Source organism: Entelurus aequoreus, linkage group LG06, assembly GCF_033978785.1.
Source record: "Entelurus aequoreus isolate RoL-2023_Sb linkage group LG06, RoL_Eaeq_v1.1, whole genome shotgun sequence".
In the NCBI taxonomy this organism is placed as follows: domain Eukaryota; kingdom Metazoa; phylum Chordata; class Actinopteri; order Syngnathiformes; family Syngnathidae; genus Entelurus; species Entelurus aequoreus.
This window is the reverse complement of record NC_084736.1, coordinates 46,266,055-46,272,771: the sequence shown is the minus strand read 5'-3', so window position 1 is coordinate 46,272,771 and position 6,717 is coordinate 46,266,055. Positions and strand designations below refer to the sequence as shown.

At 46.5% G+C, this 6,717-nt stretch overlaps 1 protein-coding gene across 1 annotated transcript in view; it reads left to right on the top strand.

The window, feature by feature from the left end:
• Positions 1-398: 398 nt before the first annotated feature.
• LOC133651572 (beta-1,4-galactosyltransferase 3-like) overlaps positions 399-6,717 on the top strand; it is a 33,006-nt gene continuing 26,687 nt past the window's right edge. The window contains exon 1 of the mRNA XM_062049553.1: positions 399-783. The gene's annotated coding sequence lies outside the window, so the exon portion shown is untranslated. The remainder of the gene's footprint in view (positions 784-6,717) is intronic.

Sequence of the window (6,717 nt, the reverse complement as noted above, 5' to 3'; positions counted from 1 at the left end):
AGGATTCGATAATGGGCTCGAACTCGATAATTTCTTATCAACATCATCCCTATCCCGGCGTATACCACAGTCTGATGCAGTCACTCGATTTACACGTCTTGTGTTTTCCTGTTGTCCAAATGTGGTGTCTTTATTGTGATCATGACGTATATTTCTGTCTTGAGCTGATTTTCTTTGATTTGAGCGGCATACCTTTGCAAAATGGTTTGGTTTTCCACATGCATTGCAGTCCTTGCCTTTTGCTGGACAGTCTCCTCTGTGAGGATATCTCCCCCCACAGTTTCTGCATTCAGTGACTTTGTTATAATTGTTATTTCCCCTCTGATCACTCACTTGTGGTTTATACTTGTGTTCAAGTGCGTTAACAGCAGTGGATGGACCTTGTTCTATGACAGGGGTCGGCAACCCGCGGCTCTAGAGCCGCATGCGGCTCTTTAGCGCCGCCCTAGTGGCTCTCTGAAGCTTTTTCAAAAATGTATGAAAAACGGAAAAAGATGAGGGGGAAAAAAATACATTTTTTGTTTTAATATGGTTTCTGTAGGAGGACAAACATGACATAAACCTCCCTAATTGTTATAAAGCACACTGTTTATATTAAACATGCTTCACTGATTCGAGTATTTGGCGAGCGCCGTTTTGTCCTACTAATTTTGGCGGTCCTTGAACTCACCTTAGTTTGTGTCCATGTATAACTTTCTCCGACTTTCTAGGACGTGTTTTATGCCACTTCTTTTTCTGTCTCATTTTGTCCACCACACTTTTAACGTGAGTGAATGCACAAAGGTGAGTTTTGTTGATGTTATTGACTTGTGTGGAGTGCTAATCAGACATATTTGGTCACTGCATGACTGCAAGCTAATCGATGCTAACATGCTATTTAGGCTAGCTGTATGTACATATTGCATCATTATGCCTCGTTTGTAGCTATATTTGAGCTCATTTAGTTCCCTTTAAGTCATCTCAATTCAATGTATATCTCATGACACACTATCTGTATGTAATATGGCTTTTAATGTGTTGCGGCTCCAGACAGATTTGTTTTTGTATTTTTGCTCAAATATGGCTCTTTCAACATTTTGGGTTGCCGACCCCTGTTCTATGACCTCTGCTTGCTGTTCTGATATTTCTAACGTTCTCCCAAAATTCAGCAGCGCTTCCAGCGTCATTTCATGGTCTCTGAGCGCCCTCCTGCGGATTCTCGAGGAAGTGCAGCTCTGAATGAGCTGTGCTTTTATCTCACTGTCCACATCGATAAATTCACAGTCTTTGGATAGTGTAGAAATCAGTGACACACACACGGCTCTCCACTTCAGTGGTGTAGACTTTACTGAACCAACTGCGCATGCCCCGGACATACAAACACAACTACGGATGCCCATAAGGGACATCCACTACATCTCCCCTTCTCCAATGTACAACAAGGAATGAACAATCATTGCAATGTATTTATAAATAAGCATCACCATTTATAATGAATCAACCTAACACCCTATAAAGGCATTATGTATGAGAATTGCATAACAAATTCCTTACCGTCCTCATTTCTCCCTGAGAAAAAAAAACAAAACAACAACAGTGTTGCCAACTTACAGTCAAACAGTAATTGCCTTTTTTTTTTTTTTCTTCAACATTACACAAGATGAGTTTCGTTATGTCCTGTCCTTTCACGAGACAGTCTTTAAGCCACCCCGGTGGCTTTACCTGCCGTCTTTCGGTGTCTGGGTTACCTGCTCTCTGATTGGTGTACCTGGTGTTGCTTCCCTCTCTGTTCTGTGTTCTTTTTGTGGGGTTGGTGGCTCTTGTGGGGCCGACTGTGGCTGGAGCTGTGGCCCAGGGAGAGCCTGAAGGTGAGCCCTGTTTCTCCTCACCTCCTCTGCTCCAGTGTCGACCACATAGGAGCGTGACGTGTAGGCCTTCCTGATCACTGTAGCTGTTTGTTTTGACGGAGATATCCATACTGACTGTCCAGGCCTCAGCTCGGGCTTTTGTGTGGCCCGGTGTCTGCTGTCAAAGTTCTGAGCCTGTGTGCATTTCAGCTGATAGTCCTTTTCCTCGAAGGCCTTTGTTCTAGGCCGCTGTGGTTTGAGCTTGGATGGTGCTTGTGGCAGCGGTGAGCGGAGACGCCTTCCCATCAGGAGCTCGCTTGGTGACAGCCCATGGTGCAATGGTGTGACTCTATATGCTAACATTGCCCTGTATGGGTCCTCCACATTCTTAAGTAACAACAACTTCACCGTCTTGACAGCCCTCTCCGCCTCTCCGTTACTCTGGCTGAAGTAAGGGCTACTAGTCACGTGAGAAAAGTCATCATCTCTGGCGAAGGCTGTGAACTCTGCTGATGAGAACTGGGGACCATTGTCACTCCGTAGCTCCTCTGGGACTCTGTGCCTGCAGAACATGCCTTTAAGTGTATTGATAATCCCCTTAGATGTGGTAATTGGGGTTTTCTCAATGTCAATGTATCTCGAATACAAACAGGTAGGAGCTTCCTTCCAGGTAAAACATATCCACCCCCACCTTTTGCCAGGACGCTGTGATTGGCTTTTAATACATGTTACACACTGTGCCACCATTTTAGTGATTTGACTCGTTATGCCCACCCACCACACTGACTGCTCTGCTCTTGCTTTGCATTTAGATATACCCATATGACCTTCATGCAGACGGGCCAGCATTTCTGCCTGCATAGTCTCAGGAATCCCAATCCTCTGACCTTTCATTAAAAGTCCTCCTGCGCAGTATAGTTCGCCCTGGTACGTCCAGCAGGGCTTTAGCTGCTCTGGCAGCTCTTCCTGTCTGGGCCACCCCCTTTTGCATAGCTCTCTAAGCCATCTGCATATGGAGTACTGCTCTTGTGCATCTCTAATCTGTTGTAGTTTTGCCTTAGATGCAGGTAGGCACTGTTGCACTGATTCCACAAACACCTTCACCTCCCCTTCTAGCTCCCTTTCATCTTCTGTGAGTGTGTGCACGATGGGTGCGCGTGATAACGCATCTGCCGTTATCAATGCTTTCCCTAGGACATGTACTATTTGATATGAGTACCTGAGGAGCCTGAGGCGAAAGCGCTGGATTCTCGGGGGTAGGTCATCCAGTGCCTTTGTTCCTAACAGAGCTAACAGTGGCTTGTGGTCTGTTTCTAGGGTGAACTGCAGGCCTATTAGGTATGAGCTGAGCCTTTTGCATGCGCATGTAACTGCAAGCGCCTCCTTCTCTACCTGTGCATATCTCTTCAGCATCAGAGAGACTGTGTGATATGTATGCTATTGGTCGCCACTCTTTGTTCTCTTGCATCTGAGTGAGAACCGCCCCGAGCCCAAAAGAAGAAGCGTCTGCGGACACTCTCGTTTTGGCACCTGGCCTGTACTGTGCCAGCGCCCTGTCTGAGGCCAGCTCCCTTTTCACTTTTTCAAATGCGGCCTGTTGCACTTCTCACCATACCCACTCACTCTCTTTTGCTAACAAGTCCCGTAACGGTTTGGTTATGTCTGTGAAAAAAGGCAAACATTTACCTACGTATGTTGCCATGCCTAGAAACCTGCTCACATCTGCTACATTTTGTGGAGTAGACATGTCTGTGATTGCTCTGACTTTTTCAGGGTCCGGTGCTATGCCCTCGCCACTGATTTTGTGTCCCACAAACACTAACTCTGGCTGTGCGAATGCACATTTTTCATTTAGGGTGAGCCCAGCATCCTGAAGTCTGGAGAGCACCGCTGACAGCCTCTTATCATGCTGTTCCCGGTCCACCCCACACACCAATATGTCGTCAGCATGACAAACAACCCCTGTCAGTCCTTCTAAGAGCTGCGACATGCGGCGTTGAAAGTGTTCTGGCCCTGAGCTAATTCCAAATGGTAGGACATTGAAACAAAAGCGGCCAGCGGGGGTTACAAATGTTGTAAGTTCTCTGCTTTCTTCTGCCAAGGGAATCTGCCAAAAACCTGACCGGGCATCCAGTTTGGTGAATACCTTTGCTCCGTCTAACTGTGCCAGTGACTGCTCTACTGATGGCAATATGTGCCTCTCCCTACATACTGCCTCATTAAAGGCCTACTGAAATTAAATTTTCTTATTTAAACGGGGATAGCAGATCCATTCTATGTGTCATACTTGATCATTTCGCGATATTGCCATATTTTTGCTGAAAGGATTTAGTAGAAAACATTGACGATAAAGTTCGCAACTTTTGGTCGCTGATAAAAAAAAGCCTTACCTGTACCGGAAGTAGCGTGACGTCGCAGGTTGAAGGGCTCCTCACATTTCCCCATTGTTTACACCAGCAGCGAGAGCGATTCGGACCGAGAAAGCGACGATTACCCCATTAATTTGAGCGAGGATGAAAGATTCGTGGATGAGGAACGTGAGAGTGAAGGACTAGAGTGCAGTGCAGGACGTATCTTTTTTCGCTCTGACCGTAACTTAGGTACAAGGGCTCATTGGATTCCACACTTTGTCCTTTTTCTATTGTGGATCACGGATTTGTATTTTAAACCACCTCGGATGCTATATCCTCTTGAAAATGAGAGTCGAGAACGCGAAATGGACATTCACAGTGACTTTTATCTCCACGACAATACATCGGCGAAGCACTTTAGCTACGGAGTTAACGTGATAGCATTGTGCTTAAATGCAGATGGAAACAAAAAAAATAAGCCCCTGGCTGGAAGGATAGACAGAAGATCAACAATACTACCAAACACTGGACCTGTAACCACATGGTTAATGCTGTCCAACCTGGCGAAGCCTAGCAATGCTGTTGCTAATGACGCCATTGAAGCTAACTTAGCTACGGGACCTCGACAGAGCTATGCTAAAAACATTAGCTATCCACCTACGCCAGCCCTCATCTGCTCATCAACACCTGTGCTCACCTGCGTTCCAGCGATCGACGGCGCTACGAAGGACTTCACCCGATCATCGATGCGGTCGGCGGCTAGCGTCGGATAGCGCGTCTGCTATCCAACTCAAAGTCCTCCTGGTTGTGTTGCTGCAGCCAGCCGCTAATACACCGATCCCACCTACAGCTTTCTTCTTTGCAGTCTACATTGTTCATTAAACAAATTGCAAAAGATTCACCAACACAGATGTCCTGAATACTGTGGAATTTTGCGATGAAAACAGAGCTGTTTGTATTGGGATACAATGTGTCCGAATACTTCCGCTTCAACCATTGACGTCACGCGCAAATGTCATCATACCTAGACGTTTTCAACCGGAAGTTTCCCGGGAAATTTAAAATTGCACTTTATAAGTTAACCCGGCCGTATTGGCATGTGTTTCAAAGTTAAGATTTCATCATTGATATATAAACTATCAGACTGCGTGGTCGGTAGTAGTGGGTTTCAGTAGGCCTTTAAGTCTGGTCAGATCCATGCAGATTCTGATTTTCCCATTAGGTTTAACTACAGGCACCATGCCTGCACACCACGCTGTTGGCCTTTCCACCTTCAAAATGACCCCCATCTTTTCCATCCTCTCTAACTCCTCCTTTACTTTCTCTGTCAGAGGAATCGGCACCCTGCGTGGTGTCGTAAGTGCATAGGGCCTCACATACTCCTTCAATCGAATGCTGTAGTCCCCATCGAGCCTACCTAGACCAGCAAACACCGTGGGAAACCTGTTTTTAAATGTTTCCCCTGGATCCTCTACTTCATCTACTCCAGACCTGGGCATTCTGCGGCCCGCGGGCCGCATCCGGCCCTTTGTACGTCCCTGTCCGGCCCGCATGAGGCCAATCGTAAATTACAAAATACATTTTAAAAAGTATCTATTTCGAGTGTGCAATACAACGGTGCTGCTTTTGTTTTGAAAAGCGTTATTTGTATTACTTCCGTGTGGACGTATGCTCGTGCGCGATTGTGAGTGAACAGCGGCCATTTTCTACCGCTTGTCCCTTTGAATTACAAAATAAATTTAAAAAAACATCTATGTCGTGCGTGCAATACAACTGTGCTGCTTTTATTTTGAAAAGTGTTATCTATGGGCGTATGTCCGTGTGTAACCTGTGAGTGAAGGCGCACAGCGACAAGTGATGCACGGTTATCCCCCAGACGCTAAAAAAAGAAAAGTTGATGACGAATGGCGTGTTTTCAACAAGACATGGACTGCACAGGTTGCTGTGTTTAAAGAATATAGTGTAACGACCTGCGGAAGTTGATGTTGTGTTCTTGAGTTGCAAAATGAGGAGTGAGGATGGACGTGCGTGTGGAAGGAAGGAGATACGTTGAGCTGTGTTAGTATAGGTTGCTCAATAAAAGTTTAAAAAGAGCGTCAGACTTGGTGTGCACTTCTTTTGGACGCTACAATTGGTGTCAGAAGTAAAACTTTGCGCATACTGCCGCTGCTTGTGTGCGCATACTGCGCTGCTTGTGCATGTGCTCAGCCTGCTACGTCATCGGGAGATACGTGCCACGATGTTTCCTGGCGACTTTGTCAAGATGGAACAGGAGGGGAAGTACATTGAGTGGGGACTTAAGGTGCCGTGTGAATCCCGGACGTGAGGAGCTCGCCGCAAAGAGAGAGAGAGAGGGAGGAAGGAGAGAGGCAGCGTCACAGGAGAGAGAGAGAGAGAGAGAGAGAGAGAGAGAGAGAGAGAGAGAGAGAGAGAGAGAGAGAGAGAGAGAGAGAGAGAGAGAGAGAGAGAGAGAGAGAGAGGAAGGAGAGAGGCAGCGTCACAGGAGAGAGAGAGAGGGAGGAAGGAGAGAGGCAGTGTCA